The sequence below is a fragment of the Rhinolophus sinicus genome, chromosome 17, assembly GCF_057876585.1.
Source record: "Rhinolophus sinicus isolate RSI-liver-muscle chromosome 17, RSI-T2T, whole genome shotgun sequence".
Classification (NCBI taxonomy): Eukaryota; Metazoa; Chordata; class Mammalia; order Chiroptera; family Rhinolophidae; genus Rhinolophus; species Rhinolophus sinicus.
In genome coordinates, this window is record NC_142517.1 from 72,492,733 (window position 1) to 72,502,111 (window position 9,379).

The following is a 9,379-nucleotide window of genomic DNA, read 5'->3' on the forward strand; positions in this document are numbered from 1 at the left end:
CGGCACAATACACACCTCACTGAACAGATGACATGTGTCATTCATTTAAAACCTCCATGCATGGAATGCAAAGAGAATGACCAGACCTCTCTGGTTGTTAGTGAGAACACATTTAAAAAGGGCTTTTTAAAAACCAATTAAACTCATGTCATTTCCTAATACAACCGAGTTCCTACTGTTTCAGAACAGATAATATCTCAAAGTGAAACATTTTTGGCACAGCCAAATCTAGCATATAGTTTCACTCCACTCCCTGGGTTTCTTCCAGGATGAAAGTCGATTTGCCTGACTAAAAATGATGAGATGCCACTAGGCACACAGACACATACTTTAGGAACGTGATCTCTAGGTTGAATGATGAAGTAGGAAAGTTGCCATTGGGGATGCATTAAAGATCTTGGGGTGTGCTTCAAGACCTTGGAAATAAAGTGAGTTTCAAAGAATTAAACTAATAGTAATTCACATTTTTCTACTGTAGCACTAAACCAAAAGGTTATCTGTTATATGATGAAGTTTAGACACATGTAGAACTCTAATCAGGGTAGTCTATTTAGTTTATCCTTTTTCCCCCTCTAAAAAAAATTTAAGGTAGCATACAGAAATATATACAATACAATAAGAGGGCAATAGATAACAAATAAATGTTGATACATCTAGGTATTAGAGTGGAAAATTGAGCACACCAATTTCCCTTCTCCTCAAACCCCTCTCAAATAATGAAACAGGGACATTAAGACATAACAGCAGAAGATGGAAGAACAGGAGGTAAAAGCAGCAAAATTTTAGAATAGATGAGCTAGTGGTAATGACATAAACTACCTAAGAAACAAAATCCTGAAGCAGTAGAAGAGAATGCCAAAAATAAATCTTATTTATTCAACAGAATCCTCAAAAAGTCAGGAATTGATGGCACTGGTTCACTTTGGAAATGATGACAAAGAAAATGTCCTAAAATAAGGAGGTTTGCTTGGAGCAGTAGTTCTTCAGATCCTCTCTCCTTCCCCAGCAAAAGACTGAAGTTTTTTTTATTAAAGAAGTTTAAAAAACAGAGCCTCTGAATTTGGGGGCAGGATGGGGGTGGGTGGTGGGATACCAGAAAGAGTTGAGGGTAGAAGTACAATACCAAATATAGAGAGATTGAGTACTAAATGCTTACTGGGTTCTTGGATCCCAATACACTCTCTTGACTCAGGTCTCAGAACACCAGCAGTAGCTAGACCTTCCATCTCCATGAAGAAGTTTCAAAGGGCCTTCTTTGGAGAATCTGACTACTTAAGAGGAAAGATCTAGAAGATACTAACATCAGAGGTTCACCCCAAAAGGCCCAGCCACATGAACTTACAGTAAAACTCATGGTACACAAGCCCTAACTTCACCCTCCATCCTTTTAAATGGCTTTTTAATGGGAGAAGCAAACAAAAATTCCTCTTAAATGGGAGCAACAAGCAAAAACTACCAACATCTGAGTAAAGCCTCTCATGCAAAAGACAACAACTTGGGGCGAAACAAAGACTACACAAAGAGAAGAAAACATAAAAATTGTTAACATATCCAAAGAGACAAAAATAATTTATTGCATCCACAAAGGCTGAAACAATGCTGTTAGAACTATTCCAAAAACAAAACAGAACAAAAAAAAAAGAGCTCTCTGAAATTAAACATATGATTACAGAAGTGAAAACCTCAGTAGAAGTGTTGAAAGATAAAATTGAGTAAAATTCTCAATTTTAAAGAGTAAAAAAATTTAGAGAAGAAAAATTAGAAAACAATGATGAGAATAACTAGTTCAGGAGGTCTAATGTCTGAATAATAGAGATTGCAGAAAAAAGAACATAGAAAATGAAGAGAGAAAATCATTTAGATTTTTCAAGAAAATGTCCCAGAATTAACGGACATTTCCTGCTTTTTCAGATTGAAAGAATTCAGGACAATAGGTTCAAGTATACTACATTAGGTATATTAAAGAGTAAAAAAATTTAGAGAAGAAAAATTAGAAAACAATGATGAGAATAACTAGTTCAGGAGGTCTAATGTCTGAATAATAGAGATTGCAGAAAAAAGAACATAGAAAATGAAGAGAGAAAATCATTTAGATTTTTCAAGAAAATGTCCCAGAATTAACGGACATTTCCTGCTTTTTCAGATTGAAAGAATTCAGGACAATAGGTTAAAGTATACTACATTAGGTATATTATCATAAAATTTCACATCTCTGGCGACAAAGAGAATAGCAAAAAAAACAGGTCACATACAAACAGTATCATCATACTTCAAGAGCTGTAACTGGAACCTTAAAGATATACAGCAATAACTTTAAAGTACTGAAGGAAGGAGGTATATAACAGCCAGAGTAAAAAATTAAGTGTGAAGGTAAAGACCATTTTGGACTTTGGATTTTGGAAATTTATCCCCCTCTCAGAAATCTACAGGAGGGTTAGCTTCACTAACATGAAGGTGTAAGCCAAGAAAGAAGATAAGAAACTAAGGAAAAAATGGATACTCACTAGAGAGGGGGAAAAATAATTCCCAGATGATGGTAAAGGAAGTGTCTATGCTAACAGCTGCGCCCCAGCAAAGAAGGAAAACAATCCCGATTGGGATAGAGCAGAAAACTATTCAGGAAGAGATTTCTTCAGGAAGATGAAACTGATAGAACACCTAATATATTTCAACATCCTGAGGATATTCAGACAATTATGATCTCCAGGGAAAACGTAAAGTGGTGCAAGGAAAGCAAAATTATCAAGATTCATTACATGGCTCAACTATCAATTGTATTTAATTCTATCAAGAGGATGTAGGCTGAGAAGTGGCAGTGTGCAGTGGAGAGGGGAAGTGGTGATAGAGAGTTAAGCTGCAGGTTCCATAGTTGGAAGTCAATAGGTCATGCTTAAAATTGACAAACCAAGGAGTGGCAATGACGTATGTTATTTAGAGACATAAAAATGTAACCCAGTGGCGGCCAGACGCCTCAGTTGCTTGGAGCGCGAGCTCTGGACAACAGGTTTGCTGGTTCGATTCCCACATGGGATGGTGGGCTGCGCCCCCTGCAGCTAAAATTGAAAACAGCAACTGGACTTGGAGTGGAGTTGCACCCTCCACAACTATATTGAGGGGCAACAACTTAGAGATGATAGGCCCTGGAGAAACAAACACACTGTTCCCCAACATTCCCCAATAAAAATTCTTTTAAAAAAAAAAAGTGTATCCCAAAATAATCCAAAAGTGAGAGTAAGGAAAAGTAGACTCCTGGTTTTCGTAACAAATCTTGTAAGAACTATTTGCCTCTTTAAACTTTGTACATGTACAACTTGGAAAAAAGTAAAACTAAAAAAAAAAAAAAAATTAGCAAGTGGTTAGTTTTGGAGATTATGAATGTACACCAATAGAGCATATAAGAGTACCCACTTCCTAATGTGATGATTTTGTAGCATAAGTTGAATTTTCCAATGACGTCATACATGGAATTATTAAATGCATATCTCAAAAAAATTTAGACAGAAGTGAAAATGGCATGACCATATCTCCAGCAGCCTAAGACCTAAAGTGAACTCCATTATACTTTACTGCTTTGACAGAATAATGTGGAAATTGATCAGAGGTAGCCTTTTCCAAATTAGTTATATTTACTATAGTATTACACAACAAAAATAAATTCAATTTAAAAATACCCAATGAATCTAAACTGAACTTTCCTATTAACATACTCACTACATCAACACATATTTCTTGGAGTAGGGATATCAGGCCACATAGATGGGTGTCGCTGTTGATTCATTATTTGACTTGTGGGGACAGATGCTTTTGCTTTTCCAAGGGTTTGCTAGGCCATGACTATGGATTGGATCTGGTACAACTGTTTTCCAAAGAGCATTCTAGAGCCTCTGGACAGAGACCCAACCTTGAAGCATTCCTTGCCATAAGAGCAAATTAGTGATATTAAGCTGTGTAAGCTCAGGGTGCTTATACTTAGTGAATTTCTGTATGCTGGTCTCAGATACTATTATTGCATATTTCAGTTCCACTACCCCCACCAATCTGCATGTATGTTTCATGTGGGTGTAAATTAAGCAACTCTATTATGTTGATCCTGAGAAGATGTGGTGTCCTTCCCTGAATGTTGCTATATCAATGTGTGGGTTGAGAATGATATGGTGCTATGATAAAAACTGGATTTACAGTCATAATTCATACTCACAATCCATGGACATTCTCTGGAAAACTGCCTATTGATTATAAAGATATTGATGGCAAAGATGCATGCAAATAGCTTGAACTAAACCTCTTCTTAAAATGTGAGTCAACAACCATAAAAAAGAATGAAATTTTGCCATCTGCAACAACGTGGAAGGACTAGAGAGTATTGTACTGAGTGGAGTAAGTCAGACAGAGAAAGACAAGTACCACATAATCTCACTTATACGTGGAATCTAAAGAACAAAATAAATGAGCAAACAACAGAAACAAACTCATAGATACAGATAACATATTGATGGTTGCCAGATGGGAGGCGGGTTGGGAAGCTGGTTAAAAACGGGAAGGGATTAAGTAGTACAAATTAGTAGTTACAAAATATCCATGAGGATGTAAAGTATAACATAGGAACACAGTCAATAATATTGTATTATCTATGCATGGTGTCAGATGGGTACTAGGTTTATCAGGGTGAGCACTTCGTAAGTTATATAAATGTCTAATCATTGTGTTGTATAACTGAAACAAATATAATATTGTATGCCAATTGTAACTGAAAAAAATTTTAATAATTTTTAAAAATATAAGTGAAAAATATGAATACTCCTAAATTAATAAACTAGAAGTTACTTTAAATATGTATACATAAAGAAATAAATTACATATAAGTTTAAGAGAAGAGAATATTTTGGGTGGGAAAAGGAAGCCAGAAAAAAGGCCAGAGACACAAAAGTGCAATCCATCGGTTCCTTCAAAATAATTTGATTGTCCTCAAAGAGACACTGTGGGATGCTGAGAATGACAACCTTATGTGATGCTACTACAACAAATACAACAGTGAGTTTCAATGAGTTGTTTGATGCAGTCTAATGGCAAACACCAAAGCACAGTTTAGTAAAATATCATGAAAAGCCCAAACAACCTGGTTCATAGTCACAGTTCTCTAATGGTTTATCATAAGAGGAAGAGTGTGTGGCAAAAAATACTTAGGGCTAAGATTCAAAATATCCAGGTTTTCATCCCAGCTCTGACACTTACAAAATATATACTGTTGGGCAATTTGGCCATGATATAATTCTATGAAGTGATTATTTAACTGTGAATTAGCTTAATGCAGTAACTCTTTATATCAAGCAGAAAAATTCCCATGAGTAGACGGGAGGAAAATACTGGCAGAAATGAGGCAATCATAGAGAGACCATGAGTTTCATGAGAACACTGATATATCAGTTTGCTAGGGCGACCAACACAAAATACGACATCCTGGGTGGCTTACACAACAGAAATGTATTTTCTCAGAGTTCTGGAGGCTAGAAGTATAAGATCCAAGTGCCAGCAGGGTTGGTTTCCTCTGAGGGCTCTCTCTGGCTTATAGATGGTCACCTTTGCTTCCTCTTTACATGGTCATCCCTCTGTGCATACGTACCTCTGGTGTTTCTTTTTGTGTATCCGAACTTCCTTTCCAGTGAGATTGTACCGGGACCCACCCTAATGGCCTCATTTTAACTTATCCACCATTTTAAAGACCCTATCTCCAAATACGGTGACATTTTGAGATACTGAGGGTTAGGACTTCAACATAGAAATTTGGTGGAGACATAACTCAGTCCATAAAAACTGGGAAGGAGACAAACAAGGGGATCAGAGAAAAGCAACAAATGAGAGGTGAGAAGAGAGGAAAGTCAGTTTTGGTGTCCTTCCCAACCCAGCTTTAAGTGGCCTTCAGTTTTTGTCTTCTCTCAACTGTCTTCCTATAGAGCTTGGTGAGAACCTGAGAGTGAAAAAGCATCCTTGGCGGCTTCATCCTCCAACCCTGAAAAATGTGGGGATGGTGAAGCAAGGAGGTGAATGGGAGAAGAGAAGCGGCTATATTTCAACTCTTCAGCATGCCGGAATTCAGAGGGAAGTTCACACTGTGGCACAAAAACTAGCCCTTTACCTCTTGACCTTTCAGCCCTTCTACAAGATACCTCACAGAAAATTCTCACTCTCTCTGTTTTTATTCCTCATCAGCCCCATGCCATGAGCCAGTTTTGGGGATCCTCCAGGGCTATTCACGAAGGGAAGTCATTCATGGTGACAGAAATTATATAATGCTGAGTAAATTCACAGGTCCATAGATTTGATGGCCGTCACTACCATTTTTCCTATTAATTTGTCGCACAGGAAAAATGCCATCCCTTAATTTTCAGTATAAACTATTCAGCAATTATATCACTTTGGATTCCAATCCAAAGAACTGAAAAATATGCTGCTACTGATGGCAGTAAAGGCATTAGTTAAATACTACAGTAAAAAATATGTAGTACACGCTTTGACACCTATGCATTCATGGCATTTGCTGAATTTCAGGGTAGCAAGATAGTTCCCCTGGAAAAGTTTGCCATCTCCTGCTGTCCTGATATTCATATCAGGTAAAACGAAATGGTTATGACATCTCAAAATCACCAGTAACCATTTTTTTCTGGTGAAAATTTATGGGAGTATAGTTTTCTAATTACAGCAATTTGCTGCTAATGTTTAAAATGACTTCGTGTATTAAATTCATAAAATTGAAGAGCACTGTATCTCTGACACATGCAAAACGTTATGGTTGTTTTTTTAAAGCAAGTATTTATCCATGGTAGCATAATTAGACATGGGCATAGATGATCCATGCAGGTGAGTTGTTTGATTTTCAATTAATACGAGTATATTTATGCCAAATTCTCTTATTATTAAGTTGTTTATATTTATTTTTTGAGAGTGCCATATCTCCTCTTTCAGTTTTATACAATTTTTGTCTGACAACAGTTTCCTGTTGCAAGGTATTTATATAGTGATTTACAGGTGCAACAAACTGAACAATCTGGGACTGGCAGACACTATTTTACTACCAAATTACAAAGTTGTTTTTGCACCTCAGAAAATATTCAGCAGAAACTCACTGTGAACTTTCTAACCTGTGGCCAAATGCAAGTGACTGAATTCAGCCATCAAAAATATTCCTGGGCCGGCCCGGTGGTTCAGGCAGTTGGAGATCCGTGCTCCTAACTCTGAAGGCTGCCTGTTTGATTCCCACATGGGCCAGTGGGCTCTCAACCGCAAGGTTGCCAGTTCAATTCCTCAAGTCCTGCAAGGGATGGTGGGCAGCGCCCCCTGCAACTAAGATTGAACACGGCACCTTGAGCTGAGCTGCTGCTGAACTCTCGGATGGCTCAGTTGGTTGGAACGCGTCCTCTCAACCACAAGATTGTGGATTCGATTCCCGCAAGGGATGGTGGGCTGCGCCCCCTGCAACTAGCAACAACAACTGGACCTGAAGCTGAGCTGCGCCCTCCACAACTAATACTGAAAGGACAACAACTTGAAGCTGATCGGCATCCTCCACAACTAAGATTGAAAGGACAACAACTTGACTTGGAAAAAAAGTCCTGGAAGTACACACTGTTCCCCAATAAACTCCTGTTCCCCTTCCCCAATTAAAAAAAAAGAAAGAAAGAAAGAAAAAGATACCAATCATTTAAAAAAACATATATTCCTAATTCTCTCTCTCATTCTCTCTCCTGATTTTTATTCCCATTACCATGACTTCAATTTGATTTTTCATTAACCCATTCCTAAGTTATTGCAACACCTTTAACACATTTCTTTAGTTCAAGGTCTACTCAGTCTCTGTACTAATTTGTATTGTATCCAACAATACATTAACCCTGCTATAGCACTCCTGTCATCACACTACTTCCCACTTTCTACTTTGTTTTCTCAAAAACATTCACAATTTCAAAGTAGAACACAGTTATATACTCTCTATTCAAGGCCCTCTGTTATGTACTGCATGTTAGCATCCCCCCCAAAATGCATATATTGACACCGTATTCCCCAATGTGATGGTATTTGGAGATGGGGGTCTATGGGAGATAATTAGGTCATAAGGATGGAGCCTTCATGATGGACTTAGTGCCCTTATAAGAAGAGACAGGAGAGAACTTACTTCTCTCTCTGCTCTCTGCCATGTGAGGAGACAACGAGAAGACAGACATCCACATGCCAGGAAGCAGGCTTTCATCAAACACGGGAGCTGCCAGCACCTTGATCTTGGACTTCCCAGCCTCCATAACTGTGAGAAATAAATGTCTATCGTTTAAGGCACCCGAACTCTGGTCTTTTGTTACAGCAGCCTGAGCTGACTAAGACACCCTCCAAAAACTGTATCATCATTTCAATTCAGCTTTTCTGTTGCCCAACCCAAAACCTAATTTCAGATCTCACTCTACATTGGCACCTGCATGTATGTATTTGTAATTCATGTCTTCCCTCATTTTCCTACCAACCTAGAAAATTATTTTATCGATATTACCTATCTTACATTTTTTGATTTTATGTCCCGTCTTCTAAACAAAGCCTTCTAATAACTATTCCAGGATACTCACCAAGTAATCTCTGACTTCTCACTGCCTTTTTTACTATATTAAATAAATAATTTAAATAAATTGAATTGGGTTGTATTATGTGTAAGTAGGTCTTTCTAACAAAATTATATGTGCTTCAAAGGAAGAACTATGTTTTATTCCTTATTTAATATCTCCTACATGCTTCACACATTATTAGGCACAGGGTAAAGATAATAGATGCAGATATAGATATATAGATACAAAAGAGATAATTACTCATTTACTGCATTAACCATTATTCATTATATTAATATTAATCAATAAGATTTATTCATGAATATGATCACTTATTAGCGCGGTGATCTTGGGCAAGTTTCTTAACCTCTCTGTGATTCAGTTTCTTCATCAGTAAAATGGAGGTGATAATAATATCTTCCTTATTGGTTAATTATGAGCATTAAATAAATAAGAACACTTAGATCACTATCTAGTACATAGAAAGCATTCGGTAAGTGTTTTATCACAACTGTCGTCATCATCATCAATATAATCTTTATCTTCATTATCTTATCAAAGAGATGAGTCTATTCATGTACTCATACATCCAGTCAGTCAGTCAATCAACAAGTATTTGTGTTTCAGTGTAGCCCACTTAGCTTATTTCCAGTGTGATTGTTTTCATACATTGCACTTCAGAGCCCCTCTATGGCTGTCACAGAAGAAGTCGGTGCCAAGAAAACATATTCTCAAGCCACTGTAGCCCCAAGTCAACCAGAGCAGCAAAGCTTGCATCCAAATTACAGATGAACAAC